The sequence below is a fragment of the Ictidomys tridecemlineatus genome, chromosome 6 (assembly GCF_052094955.1).
Source record: "Ictidomys tridecemlineatus isolate mIctTri1 chromosome 6, mIctTri1.hap1, whole genome shotgun sequence".
Classification (NCBI taxonomy): Eukaryota; Metazoa; Chordata; class Mammalia; order Rodentia; family Sciuridae; genus Ictidomys; species Ictidomys tridecemlineatus.
In genome coordinates, this window is record NC_135482.1 from 43,348,838 (window position 1) to 43,364,605 (window position 15,768).

At 37.2% G+C, this 15,768-nt stretch overlaps 1 protein-coding gene and 1 long non-coding RNA gene across 2 annotated transcripts in view; one reads left to right on the forward strand and one right to left on the reverse strand.

The window, feature by feature from the left end:
- Nucleotides 1-7,503, forward strand: part of LOC144378605 (uncharacterized) — a 106,396-nt gene extending 98,893 nt beyond the window's left edge. Inside the window, exons 2-3 of the long non-coding RNA XR_013440446.1 lie at nt 6,915-6,944; nt 7,377-7,503. This is a non-coding gene — a long non-coding RNA (uncharacterized LOC144378605). The remainder of the gene's footprint in view (nt 1-6,914; nt 6,945-7,376) is intronic.
- Nucleotides 1-15,768, reverse strand: part of Tph2 (tryptophan hydroxylase 2) — a 232,927-nt gene that overhangs the window by 15,100 nt on the left and 202,059 nt on the right. The gene's annotated exons all lie outside the window — the stretch shown is intronic.

Genomic DNA, 15,768 nt, shown 5'->3' on the forward strand with positions numbered 1-15,768 from the left:
TACCAATACCTTTCAAGTTATTTCAAGAAATAGAAAAAGAAGGAGCTCTTCCAAGTTCATTCTATGAGGCCAACATCACCCTGATCCCGAAACCAAACAAAGACACTTCAAAGAAAGAAAACTACAGACCAATATCTCTAATGAACTTAGATGCAAAAATCCTCAATAAAATCCTGGCGAATTGAATACAAAAGCATATCAAAAAAATTGTGCACCATGATCAAGTAGGATTCATCCCTGGGATGCAAGGCTGGTTCAATATACGGAAATCAATAAATGTTATTCACCACATCAATAGACTTAACGATAAGAATCACATGATGATCTCGATAGATGCAGAAAAAGCATTCGACAAAGTACAGCATCCCTTTATGTTCAAAACACTAGAAAAACTAGGGATAACAGGAACTTACCTCAACATTGTAAAAGCTATATATGCTAAGCCTCAGGCTAGCATCATTCTAAATGGAGAAAAATTGAAGGCATTTCCTCTAAAATCTGGAACAAGACAGGGATGCCCTTTCTCACCACTTCTATTCAATTTAGTTCTCGAAATACTAGCCAGAGCAATTAGACAGACAAAAGAAATTAAAGGCATAAAAATAGGAAAAGAAGAACTTAAATTATCACTATTTGCGGATGATATGATTGTATACCTAGAAGACCCAAAAGGGTCTACAAAGAAACTACTAGAGCTAATAAATCAATTCAGCAAAGTGGCAGGATATAAAATCAACACGCATAAATCAAAGGCATTCCTGTATATTAGCGACAAATCTTCCGAAATTGAAATGAGGACAACCACTCCATTCAAAATATCCTCAAAAAAAAAAAAATAAAATATTTGGGAATCAACCTAACAAAAGAAGTGAAAGATTTATACAATGAAAACTACAGAACCCTAAAGAGAGAAATAGAAGAAGATCTTAGAAGATGGAAAAATATACCCTGTTCATGGATAGGCAGAACTAACATCATCAAAATGGCGATATTACCCAAAGTTCTCTATAGGTTTAATGCAAAGCCAATCAAAATCCCAACGGCATTTCTTGTAGAAATAGATAAAGCAATCATGAAATTCATATGGAAAAATAAAAGACCCAGAATAGCAAAAGCAATTCTAAGCAGGAAGTGTGAATCAGGAGGTATAGTGATACCAGATTTCAAACTATACTACAGAGCAATAGTAACAAAAACAGCATGGTACTGGTACCAAAACAGGCGGGTGGACCAATGGTACAGAATAGAGGACACAGAGACCAATTCACAAAATTACAACTTTATTATATTTGATAAAGGGAGTAAATGCATTCAATGGAGGAAGGATAGCATCTTCAACAAACGGTGCTGGGAAAACTAGAAATCCATATGCAACAAAATGAAACTGAATCCCTTTCTCTCACCATGCACAAAAGTTAACTCAAAATGGATCAAGGAGATTGATATCAAATCAGAGACTCTGCATCTGATAGAAGAAAAAGTTGGCTCCGATCTACATATTGTGGGGTCGGGCTCCAAATTCCTTAATATGACACCCATAGCACAAGAGTTAATAACAAGAATCAACAAATGGGACTTACTTAAACTAAAAAGTTTTTTTCTCAGCAAGAGAAACAATAAGAGAGGTAAACAGGGAGCCTACATCATGGGAACAAATTTTTATTCCTCACACTTCAGATAGAGCCCTAATATCCAGAGTATACAAAGAACTCAAAAAATTAAACAATAAGATAACAAATAACCCAATCAACAAATGGGCCAAGGACCTGAACAGACACTTCTCAGAGGAGGACATACAATCAACAAGTACATGAAAAAATGCTCACCATCTCTAGCAGTCAGAGAAATACAAATCAAAACCACCCTAAGATACCATCTCACTCCAGTAAGATTGGCAGCCATTATGAAGTCAAAAAACAACAAGCGCTGGCGAGGATGTGGGGAAAAGGGTACACTTATACATTGCTGGTGGGACTGCAAATTGGTGCGGCCAATTTGGAAAGCAGTATAGAGATTCCTGGGAAAGCTGGGAATGGAACCACCATTTGACCCAGCTATTGCCCTTCTTGGACTATTCCCTAAAGATCTTAAAAGAGCGTTCTATAGGGATACTGCCACATCGATGTTCATAGCAGAACAATTCACAATAGCTAGACTGTGGAACCAACCTAGATACCCTTCAATAGATGAATGGATAAAAAAAAATGTGGCATTTATACACAATGGAGTATTACGCAGCACTAAAAAATGACAAGATCATGGAATTTGCAGGGAAATGGATGGCATTAGAGTAGATTATGCTAAGTGAAGCTAGCCAATCCCTAAAAAACAAATGTCAAATGTCTTCTTTGATATAAGGAGATCAACTAAGAACAGAGCAGGGAGGAAGAGTATGAGGAAAAGATTAACATTAAACAGAGACGAGAGGTGGGAGGGAAAGGGAGAGAGAAGGGAAATTGCATGGAAATGGAAGGAGACCCTCATTGTTATACAAAATTGCATATAAGAGGTTGTGAGGGGAAAGGGGGAAAAACAAGGGAGAGAATTGAATTACAGTAGATGGGGTAGAGAGAGAAGATGGGAGGGGAGGGGAGGGGGGATAGTAGGGGATAGGAAAGGTAGCAGAATACAGCAGTCACTAATATGGCAGTATGTAAAAACGTGGATGTATAACCGATGTGATTCTGCAATCTGTATTTGGGGTAAAAATGAGAGTCCATAACCCACTTGAATCAAATGTATGAAAGATGATATGTCAAGAGCTTTGTAATGTTTTGAACAACCAATAAAAAAAATAATTTCTTGGCTCAGTGTTATCTGGAAGATTCTTTCTCCTTATCCAGAGACTTTCATAATGAATTAAGTTCCTGGATATCTATATAGTTCCCTGTCTCCCATTATCAAAAATTATTCCTTTGCCATATCTTACTTGTGCTATTTATACATTTGTGAGGGAAATTATAAAAATAGGTTTATGTATATGTTATACATATCTTTACATTTCACATTTATGCTTTACATATATATCTTAAAGGATTCACACTTAAAATATCCACTATATTTTAGCAGAATTGGTGATTCTCATAGTGGTCTCCAAATCAGTGGTATCAAATAGCATCTGAAAACTTGCCAGTTCTTGGTCTATCCCAGACATAATGAATCAGAAACTTTGGGGGTATGCCCAAGCAATTCCTGCTTCAACAACCACTCCAGGTGACTCTGGCATTTGCTTACGTTTGAATTACTGTTCTAGATTCTAGACCAATGAGAGCCATATCAGGATTAAAGACAATTTTCCACTCCACCAAAAGGTGAAACTTAATGATAGTCAGCTGTTCCCATGTTAGTTAACCATAGAGGTGGAGTACGTTGGCTAACTCTCTAACTTCTCCACATGTGGATAGATTGCCTCTAGAGGCCTCAACACTGGTTTTTTGGTTTTCACTCAAGGTCAAGAACTTTCTCCTAAAAACCAGTTCACGGTACCACAAATCCATTCTTCATTGCTCTTGTCACTAAAGTTGCACCTTGATTTTCATATTCTATTATCTTCTTTTAGTATTCATGACTTTAAGAGCTTCCAGTTCCTGACAAGAACCAGTATTATAACCCACCACGGGATATCATACCTTAAATACTGTATACCTGCTTGAATTGGGCTTCCGTCTTCCAGATTACTCAATGTCCTGGTTAACTAGCTTCTACCCACTTCTTTCATGCCATTCCATGTTTAGTCATTTCTCTCCATTCTTCCCAGAAGAAGTTACCACATACAGTGAACCTGGAAACACACCTGCTTTTTCTGATACCCTCAAAACTGGTCCCCAAAATCTAAATGATTCTACTAAAACAATAGTTATCCATCACCATTGTTATGGACTGAACTGTGTTCCCTTACCCCAAAATTCATAAACTGTGACTGTTTGGAGACAGGCCTTATGAGAGGTAATTAAGGTTAAATGAAGTTTTAAGGGTAGGCACCTAAACTGATAGGTCTGGAATACTTATAAGAAGAGGAAGAAACACCAGAGGTCTCTTTCTGTCCATGCTGAAACAAAGGAAAGGCCATGTACAAACCATCTACAAACCAGGAAAAGAAACTTCCAGAGAAATCTTGGTCTTGAACTTTTAGACTCTAGAACTGTGAGAAAATAATTTACTCTTATATTTAGAAAATTATCGTCTTAAGTCACCCAGGTGTTTTATTATGGCACCTTGAGCAGACTAATCTAACCATTGTGAGCTAGACTCATCTGGTAGAGGATTTTTTTAAAAAAAAATACAAACCCCATAGAGAATGATTTGACGTATATGAGGTGTAGCCTTGAATTAACTTTTTTTCAGAAGCCTCTAGGATTATTCTCTATGAGACAAGGTTGAGAATAAATTCTATTACTTGGTTCATAGAATTTAATCCCTGGGTCTAACTTCTAAAAAGTCTATTCTGACAAAACTTGAGAGAATCTCTTTAAATTTAGACAAATATATTTTCCTATTTCAAGGAATCCCCAAATAGATGAGGAAGATATGACTATAGCTTGCCAGCTTGAGCAACAGAATGTAAACTGAGCTTGAAATTAAAATAACTTTAGAATAAATCAGTTCAAGATTTTTAATGCAATAATTTACTAAAGATCTCTTAGTTTTCTATTGAAAGCAAATTTCAAAGAAAGAAGGAAAATTATTAAAGAAACTGATCCTATGAGAAAGACAGAGTCCTAATCTAACAGGTATAACATTTGAGACACACCTAAATTTGGACTCAATTAGAAGAAGTTGCCAATACACTATATAATGCAGCTTCTTAAGAGAATAGTTTTGGATGGCTGGAAATAAGTGAAAATTCTTCCGGAAAAAAAAAATCCCACTAATATTTCCAAATTGGAAGGTAGATTGGGCAGGGTTCCATTGCCGAAAATGAGATCTATCCTAGTTAACGAAAGCTAATGCAGGAAATTAAGGGCTTACAAAAGTGTTGGAAGATCAGGAAAAGCAGAACTAAACCTGAACAGATCCTAAAGTCACACTTCCTCGGCTGTGATCAGGAAAACTGCTTCTCCAAGAACCTGCTGAAATACAGAGCCAAATTAGGAAGTGTTCGCAGATGACCTGAGAAACATATAACCTCAGAAAATAAATGGATGCCCCACCTGGGTAAGAACAATCCATGTGACTCACTGTTTAATCAATGTATCATAAAAATGCTTTTGGTTGGTATAACCTCAATCATGTCCGGAACTCTTTCTTTGGCTGCAAAGAGGCCACAAAATATGATTTTTTTCATTTTTCGGTCTTTAATTCTAGGAAAAATTTGAAATGATGGTTTATAAAGCCACTGTCTGTCCAGCATCCATATGCAGCTATTTTCCAGACTTCTATTTCCAAACAATAATGTATCCCCCTATAAGCATAGCTGTAGACTGGCAGTTATAAGAGACATTCAAGAGAATTGCTACTGTTCCAGCCAGACTCCTTCTGTTTCCCCCATAACACTTAGATCAATTTTGCCAGCCAACACAGGATTACCCTCCTTTTCCTAAGATGACCAGTTTACAGTCTCATATTAAATTTTTTATCCCCTGGAGAATATAATCTCTTCTTAGATACTTAGACCTTCTAAACCAGCAGAGCCTAAAATTTCAGCAACAGGAAGCGAAGTTTTATAAAGTAGGTCATTTGGTATAATAATAAGAGACACCATTCCCAAGTCTCTCCCTTCATTTTCAGGCTCCATGAATTCCACCTATGGGAGAAATATGTTGATCAGTGAATCAGAGTAAACACCACATCTGTAAGACAGCACCCCAATCTCACAAGGTGTTGCTTCTTATATGGTGCCATAACTGAATCTTCAATAGGCCATTCTATCATTGTGCATGGGCAATTGCTTCTGGATGAATATTACCGGTGAATCCCATAAGTACCAACCTAATGCCTCATTTCTTTGGCTATAAAATTAGTTCTTTGGTCAGAAAAAGTATTGTGTGGGATACTGTGAATAAACTATTTAGTAAGTCCTCTGCTGACAAAAGCATTGTAAACTGAGTAGGCAAATCCAAATCTAGATTCAATAATCCATTTCTACACAGGAAAATAACTGCTTTCTTCATTACGGCAGAAACTTCATAAAAATCTATCTATATTAAAAACTAATAACAACTACAGAATGTGACAACCACCCTAAAAAAAATAACTTTATTTACCCCTAAGCTACCTGTGCATTATTCTGCTTCTGGAAGGCACTTAATTAATATATAATCATATCAACTATAGTGGAGGAAAATTCATTGAGCTGACATAGAACCTCTACCTGTGCTTTACTGCCATCTTGTTCATTAGCCTATAGTGCAAACACTGGAGTAGATGGAGAAGGATTTTTCTTTCACAACTCCTAGTGACTATAATGTTCACTTGATTTTGAGAACCCCCATCTCACAGAAGTCATAGAGAATATATGACTTGGGGCTGGGGTTGTAGCTCAGTGGTAGAGCACTTGCCTAGCATGTGTGAATCACTGGGTTCAATTTTCAGCACCACGTAAAAAATAAATAAATAAAGGTATTGTGTTCATCTACAACTTAAAAAAAAAAAAAGAATATATGACTCGGCCTCTGGGCCCACCCAGGGGTCTATGTACCTCTTTCTCAACCCTTCCTTCAATCTCATATTTTCTAAACCATTAACTATTTGCTGTTGCCTGTGAAATATATATACAGAACTATCTTTCATTCTAAGCAAAATAGGCCATTAGACATATCGCTGTATGTTCTGACCATTGGGAGGATCTTCCTTCTCCCCTCCTAATAACACCCTTGAGCCAAGCTGACATGCTGCAGCAGTCAGTCTACCTCCAGCTCACACCACCTGTCATGAGGATCCATCTATAAAAGACTTTTTTTCTTTTTCTTTTTCAGATTATATAGAACTACCCAACTGACTGGGAGGTGAGTTGATGGAAGAATGACATGCATCAAAACTTGAGTGAAGCTCACAGCACATTTTATACTTCCATGTGAGGATGGACTGCTGATGGAAAAGCCCTAATCTATAACTCCATGAATCAGACATGACCCAGTTTATGAGAAAGAGCTGTATTGCACAGATATCTAGGGGTTCTAGGGTTAGATATTGTTGTAGTTTGGATTTTTAAGTGTTCCCCAGGGAGCTCATGTGTTAGGTCATGTAGAAATGTCCAAGGTAAAAACATTAGATTATGAGAGCTATAACATCAGTGGATTAATCCACTTGATGACTCAATAATTTTAATGGACTACTGCATGCTAACTTTAAGCAGGTGGGGCATAGCTGGAGGAAGTAGGTCATTTGGAGTGTGCCCATAGGCACTAAATCTCATTCCTTCTCTCTCTGTTTCCCAGCTGCCATGAGCTGAGAAGGTTTCCTCTGTCATTCCTTTCTACCATGATGTTCTGCCCCATCTATGACCCAGAGCAGTGGGGTCACTGACCATGAATGGACTTCAGAAATAAACTTTTCCTCCTCTAAGGTGTTCTTATCATGTATTTTGGTTGCAGGAGCATATATGGATTCTCCTAGTTAATGATGCTCAGGAATTAGAAAAATACTTTGTGTGTGTGTGTGTGTGTGTGTGTGTGTGTGTGTGTGTGAAATACTCTGAGGTGTACATGAGCTAAAACTGTAGTTATCACTAAAACACTTCAGCCCCCACATTGATGAGTAGACCATGGTGGCAGTTGGGTCCCCATGAGTAAGTGTTATCTCAGAACTAGTGTCTATAATTGCTGAAAGTTCTGACTATCTTCCTTTATTTCACATAGCACTGCCTTCTCCTAAGTAGTGGAAGACTTGCAGCATGTTCTTGAGATGTTTGGGTAGAGTCTTTCAAACATTGGGAGAGCAAACAATGATTCCCTTTAACTCAAGAGGCTCTGATCTTTGTACTGACTTAGGTCTGGTAATTGGTGGGGAAGCCATGGTTAGCGGTCTCAGGTCAGGCATCTGTTCATAGACCCCCCAAGTTTTAGTGAGCTGCCCACCTATTTCATTCCAAAGGCCTCCAAATCAATAAGCCACCACGAAACATCTCTGCCATCCAACCGACTGTTGTCCTTTTTCCTAATGAGGTAACGGCACTCAACCTTTCTGGTGTAATCAGTTCCATACTTGGCCTTTTGTACATAAAATTCTATCATTTCCACTGAAGTTGTGATTCTGTTTGAATAACAGCATGTTCTGTGTTCATTTCAGCCTACAGAGGACAGTTATGGCTTATCCAAAAAGTACCCAAATCAATGTGTTTATCAATGATTTAAGTACTATTGTGAGATGCAGTTATTGGGCAGGTGAACAAGACACACGTGCCAAATCCTTTCTAAAGTTTTTAATTCCTGAAGTTTTGCATTTCTTCTAAGGAGTTTCTGGCATCCCAGTTTCATTTAGTTTAAGCTGTCATTAAGTCCAAGATTCAGTCAGCCATCAAACCAAACAGAAATACTCTCAAATTCTCAAGCTACACCCTGAACTCCAAATTCTCTGGTAACTGCATCCATGTCAATGAATCAGTCCTATCCAAGCCTTGGTCTAGTGTCTTCAAAATCCATTTCCCACACATAATCTCCAGATTTATGCTGTTATAAATATATTAGCAAGACCATTTAACTTTTTTCATTTTTAAGCCCTTTCCTTTAAGTCTTGACACTGCAACTGTTCCCTGAGACAGGCAGGCATCTGACTCTGACTATCGTTGGAAGCAGTAAAAGTGGGAAGGAGGTGCAAAAGCAGAACTGTCACTCTTTGCAAAAATGTGACTCCAACACCTGCTACAGGGTCTTCACACAAGATGAGATCAACATCATCTGGCAAAGGAGGAGCTCTTCAGCCAACAAGTGAGACATGGTAAGGTTCAGGGGTACAGGGTAGGCAGACTGAGCCAAGTTTTCCTAAATGACGCCATTTCAATAAAGGTATCTACCTTTGTATAAGGCAGTAGTTTTTATTTTGTGAAAAATAAATGACAAAACTGTAAATTCAGCCCACCTTATAATACAACACCCTGCAGCATCAGACTTTCCATCTAATTTCCATCTAAATGAGGCTACAAAAGATGAGAGATTCTTTAAGGACAGTTATAGAAATTCCTGGATTCTCAAGACAGTTCCTAGAGCTGAAATTTTAAAATATTGAGCTTATTACTTTCTTTCTTTTAGCTCACCAGCACACACACACACACACACACACACACACACACACACAAACAAAAAAATACCCCAAAGTCCTCTTTGTCCTCACATTCCCTGTAATGGTCTATCAAAACAGTCATTCTCTCTTCCAAATCCTTACTTCAACAGGCATATTATTCCATATGACCATAGGTGATAATTTAAGTTATTGCTCAATCAATGCCACAATAGCCTTAAAACAAAACAAAGTCTTATTTTTTTTATGTTCTATTGCTTGCAACCATTTCTGGTACTAATTACTTTTATTACTGAGGGCTCAGCTGCACACAACAGAACCCACTTTAAGTACTTTAAGCAGAAAGGGTTTTATAGAGGGAGTTAGGTGCTTCCATAAATTCAAACAGCTGGAGGACCAAGCTTATCTCCCAAGACCAATCCCCAGCCCTCAGAACCATTCTAATTGCTGTGATTGAGAAAGTGGCCATTACTACTAAAGCAAGACGATAATGCACAATTGCTGACTACAACTCTCATATCTTGGAATACTGCCACCAACTACAGGAAGCCATAGGATCGGGAGATCTATATTGGGAGGTCATAATTTCAGGTGATAGCTTCAGAACCTATGCCCTATACTCTGCCTCTTCCCCTCCTCCCCCCCCCGCCACTTCTTTAAATTCAAAGTCTCAAGCAACAGCATTTGATTGATGAATCCTAAATCATACCTGAAAATCTGATTCCTTAAGAGTCTGGGAATACAGTGTTAGCTTTTCATTCTCAGCATACTAGAAAGGACTTGAGATAGATTTTGAATTAGCCAATATCATTTGTAGTCCCCTTTTCCACTGTGTATCAGAAATACTTCAAAATCAAAATGATTGACCTAGAAAAGTCACCACATCATGCCATTTTTTTTCTCTATCCCATGGCTAATAGGGAGACAGATAAATTTTACAAAGAGCCATAACTAGAGCCCATAGTCCATATCCATACATCATACAATCAGGCAAATTGTTTTGACATACCCACAAAAACTATGGGTTTTATATTATATATGTTCTAAAAACAGATATAATGATCACCCTTATGTAAAAGGGTTAAAGTAGATGCCCAGGAATTTGCATTAGATGCACACTGATATGCAACAATACCCTATGTATGTTTAAATATTGACACATAGAGATAATGAACGTATTCATCAGCCTCATAAATTTTGTAGGTTCCATTGTTACATATCCTTATGGGGGTTCTTTTTAATTTGCATCTTTCAAATTAGCCAACTCGTTTTTAAGTATGGAAACAAACCAATCTTCCTCACCTGTCCCCCTGCCATCAGAGCAGAATATTTTCTAAAGTCCAAAAAGTGTGTCTTCAATACAAAAATTCCAATTCATTCACACACCCGGGTAAAGCTCTCATGTTGGAGCACAACCCCAGTTGTCTCCTCCTACCCACCACAAAAATCAACATGACTAGGTTCATAATATAAACCTTTGGCTCTTAAATGTGTTTAGCAGCATATTGACATATAGTTAACACCACAGATGTTCCTCCAAATATAGATCAATATAAAACAATTTGTTTGCTTCAACTGATAACACATACTATTGGTGGCTATGTCTATCAGCAACTGAGATGAGCAAGTCATACAACAAGGTACAATTTGCAGCCAATGAGACAAGGGAGTGACAACAAATGAGAGATGAGAGGAATTGAAAAAGACTTTGCATTTACCAAAACAAACCAAAAAATTTCCAGTATGGCATGTACCAGAAAGAATGCCAGAACAGCAAACTGTTCTACTCAGACAGCAATATACCACTCAGAAATAAATTTCAAGTAGATTGCCCCCAAATTCTAACATTTGGGGCATAAAGATAAATAGGATACGAACTACTGGGGATAGGGAACACATCGAAATAGTTCTCAGATTTTATATGAATTATGGGGAAAACTTCTTAAAATACAAATGGCTAGTCCCCACCTCAGAGATTCTAATTCAAGAGGTTTGGGGTGGGGATATTTCTAAGAATTTACATTTCCAAATAGTAGAGTATATTGATGTGCAATACACTATATATAATTATATTGATGTGCAATAGCTGGGGTATGTGGACCACAGTGACTGACAAAGACTTCCAGGGGAGGAACGTTCAGATGGGTTTCAGAGAAGCAGGGAGGGCAGCCAGTGAGCCACGGCTAACAATGTGGACATGTACGTAACCAGAGAGAAATATGGTCACACTCAATGTCTCTTTGTCCACACTTCCTTTTTCTCACTCACCTTTTCAAGTATGCCTCCCAATCTGCCTTGAATTTATTCTCTTCCCACTATTCACTCTGTAGTCCAAACCAGTGTCATAGTTTCCCTGTATTTTTACAATAGCTCCCTAATTAATCTGGCTTCTACTTTCACATCACATGAGCTAATCCCAACTCTGAAGCCAAAACAAAGAACTCGCTATTTTAATCATAAAGTTTTACGTTTTAAAAATGAATGCCTAAAGTGCTGTTATTTCTCTCATATTAAAAAACTGACCACCAAACAAATAACAGCAAACCTTTATTTACTCCACATTTCTTAAAAAAAAAAAAAAAGAAACCTGAAACACTTGGCTCATTTCTCTGTTCCCTTTTATTACAATTAATAATTAATTAATTTGAAAATAATAAAAAATCCTTTGTCTAAAATCTGTCTCTATTTTCTCATTTTTTTCCTCAAACCCTCTCCCATCATACTTTTCTCCACACCTCCCACCTCTTTTTATTAACACTATAAACTTTACATTAGGAAATCCAATAGCCAACTCATTTTCCTCCTTGACTCTCCAGCAGGATTTGACACTGAGCCCTTCTTCCTCATATATTCTATTCAGCTAGCCTTTGAGATGCCATGCCTTTCTGACCTTCCTTCTGCCTCTGGTCATTCATCTGTTAGCTTTTCTTTCCACCCGATCTCTAAATGTGGGGGCTTCCCAGGTTCCCCCCTCAAGCATCTTGTCTTCTCTCTGCCACTCACCCTTTACCTGGTTTCATTGATTCCAATAGCTTTTAATATCACCCAAATGTTAACGTCTCAAATTTGTATCTCCGGACCTGACCCTGAATTCCAGGCTTGTATATTTAACTACCAAACTCAACATCTCCACAGAGAAGTCCAAAAAGCATAAATTGAACAAATTTGCTATTTTCTCCCTTGTATATTTCTCTTCTTTGGTCTCCCCATCTCTAAAACAATCACTATCATTCACTAGATTTATAAGGTCAAACTACTGGAATCTTGCTTAACTCCTTTCTATTCCTAAAATTTCATGTCCAATGCATCTACACATCCTATTAGCTCTTCCCTTCTGGTACCTTCAGAACCTGACAATGTCTCACCACTTTTGCCACTATCACTAAGTCAAAGCCACCATCATCTCTTGCATGGACTGATAAATAGTCTCCTAACTGTCCTCGCTTATTTCCATCATTTCTCCCTTCACACAGCAGCTAAGGTGATCTTGAAACCTGAGGCCATGCCACCTATTTGCTTGCTCAAAACCTTCTAATTTCTTCCCACTAAAAAGAAAAACTAAAATCTTCCCCATGGCCTTCAAGGACCCTGGCTCTTCTCTGTCTTCAACTTCTGGCACTGTCCTCATGCTCTATGCTTTGAGTCTAGCCACAAAGGTCTCCTGGGATTTTTAGGCTCATCAATTAGAAGATCTTGCGCTTGCTGATCCTGATATGTCCCCTCTTGAGAACAAACATCCCCCATAAATTGGCTTGACTCACTAGTTCAAAGCCTGAAAATGTTGATTAAGTGTCATATTCTCTAAAAGGCCTTCCATACTACCCTACCTAAAATAGCATCTTCAACTACCCAGCTACCCTGATTGAATTTCCACATGCATTGCTACGAGACTTCTATTATGTGAACCTAGAATGTCAGTTTGAAAAGGGCAGGGACATCCTCTGGGGAATTACTGAATCCCTAGCATCTCCTAGATTCTAGGGCTTAAAACATGGTTGGTATGAGACTATAGATCCATAAATATTTGATGAATGACAGATTGAATAAACAGGTGCTTCCCTTGCTTCTTCACCAAAAAACAGCATCCTCACCACACTTAAATTCCTCAAATAGCATTTAGAATTTGGAAAAAATCCACTTAGAATAAAATCTAACTCTTAATCATAGCCCTTAGGCCCTGAAGAATCAACTTCTGCCTACTCCTCTTCTAACAGACTTCCTACAGGCTACACCCAAGCCACAACACTTATCACACTATTCTTTACATATTCCAGGGTCATCGCTAATCACAGCTGGGACAATTGCCTGAGAAATTCTCCCTTTTTAGCTCCTTCGGTTCAGATTTCTGCTAAAATCTGTTTTTCTTAGAAAGGCCTTTCTTGACTACACTAGCTAATGTTACCTCTCCCTCTAATTAACTTTACTATCCTGTTTACCTGTTTTGTTTTCTTCAAACACATGACTCTATATGTAATTATCTTGGTTATTTATTTGTTTGACTCCCTGTCTGGAATATAAGTTCCATACAAGAAAAAGCTTCAAATCTTATTCACTCCTTTATCACCAGTGACTAAGATAATGTCTAGCACTTGGAAAATACCTAATAAAAACCTGCTGAAAGAATTGTACAAGGATACATATATATTTGTGTCTATGAACCTATGTTATTTACAAAGGTTCAAAACTGAAAATAATTTAAAACTGTAAAATGCCAAAGTGGATGAATTTGACTTTTAGAAATAGATAAACAGTAGTGGAAATTTCTAAAACATATACCATTATCTATTTGAAACTCTATGGGATTCAAAATTAAATAATACCATATGGCTCATATATGGTGCCATGTGGTAATTCATATTGAGTGAAGTATTGAATGGAACATTCCATAATAGCAACAATTATATGGAAAAATTTAAATATGAAGACTTATCACCAATTTGGGGTTTTCTTATCTGGTACCCATCACACATTTTACCATATACAGAGCACCTGGAATATCCCCAATGACACTTTGAAGAAGAATATTGCCAGGCCTATAGTCTAGTGTAAACTCACAGAAGTTTGTTTCATTTGTAATATTCAAGTCAGTAAATAGTCATGGCAAAGTTTGTCTAAAAGAAGGCACTAACTAATCAAAAACTGCTTCTACTCAAACTTCCCATAATAACCTTGCAATTATGAAAGCATTAGAAAACCCAGGAAATGTGTATGAAAGCATTTTACAAAAGACATTGTGGAATCTATAGTCATATATGGAGTAGTCTGTTCATCATAGCCGAGACACAGCAATTCCTATAAATCATACTGACATACTTTGTTCTAGTTCAACTTGCAAGATAGCTGCTTTCACAACATCCCCACTCACAAAATGAGTTGCAAGATGTAGTCAAATTACTTTCCTGACAAACAAAACAGCTAAGAGAAAACCTGCAAGGACAAATTTATATTAGATAGAAACGTGCTTGGAAGACCAAAAAAAAATGAGAGATCTCTGTGATTCCTGTGGGCACCATGATATGCCAAAATTGTTTTATGACACTTAGCCATAATCGCAGCTAACCACACTGTTGGGGCTTTTTTCTTGGCAGGATCAGAGGCTATGAATATGTGTGTGTATTTGTGTGTAGGTATAAATTAATTTCCTTGTGAAGATGTGATTGCTCTGCCTCTTATAGTCTGTCTACATCTTAAATTTTCATCAAGTGTTGCCAATTAGTTCACAAAACAGAACTGAAGAGCAAAAATTGAGGTGCAAAATGTCTGATTTGTGGATGAAATTTGTTATGAAGAATGATTTTGTTGGTGCTTTAAATATTCTGTTATTAAATTGATTAAATAATTAAAGCTGTTACAAACATGTCAGATAAAATTTCACATCAAATTTCTACTAGTGCCTTAGGAATGTTATCTATTTTCTAATGTTGTGAGATTCTTTCCATTTCTGAAAGGTCACTTGTGGTTCTCATCTTCATATAAGAAATACTTATGGCAGGATGAATGAGTTAGCTCCTAAGAACTAGAAGTCCTAGATTTTGTAGTTTATAAGCACCATGAGCAAATAACTCCATCTCTTTAAAATTGGTTACATCTAAGAAAAGGAAATAAATATTTGTTCTTCCCACCTCATAGGATTCTTTAAAGATTGAGTAAAATAAATCATGTCAATTGGAATACATTTGGAAAATTATAAAGTACAAAACAAATTCAATAACATTATTACTTAAGAGAAGTCACTGTGTCAGGAGCTAATTTTCAGTAATCATAAAAGAACTACTCAGCACAATTGCTATCACTCATGTCTGGGGCTTTCATTGGAAAGCACTCTGGGTATTTAAAGATGACTAACACACTGTCTTCCATCAACAAGTTTGTACTCAATGAAGACTACACAATTCAACCAAAGCTATAAAAATTCACAGCAATAAACAAATGTCAAATGATGGACACACTGAATAGTGTTGGTAAGTGGAAAGTGAAAGTATTCACCATGACCTTCAATGATAAGAGAAGTCTTAAACCTTGATAAGGCATAAAATTTACTGATTTTTTTTTCTTCTTTTGGCTTTGTGGATTTGGGACTGAGATTTTAAGAGT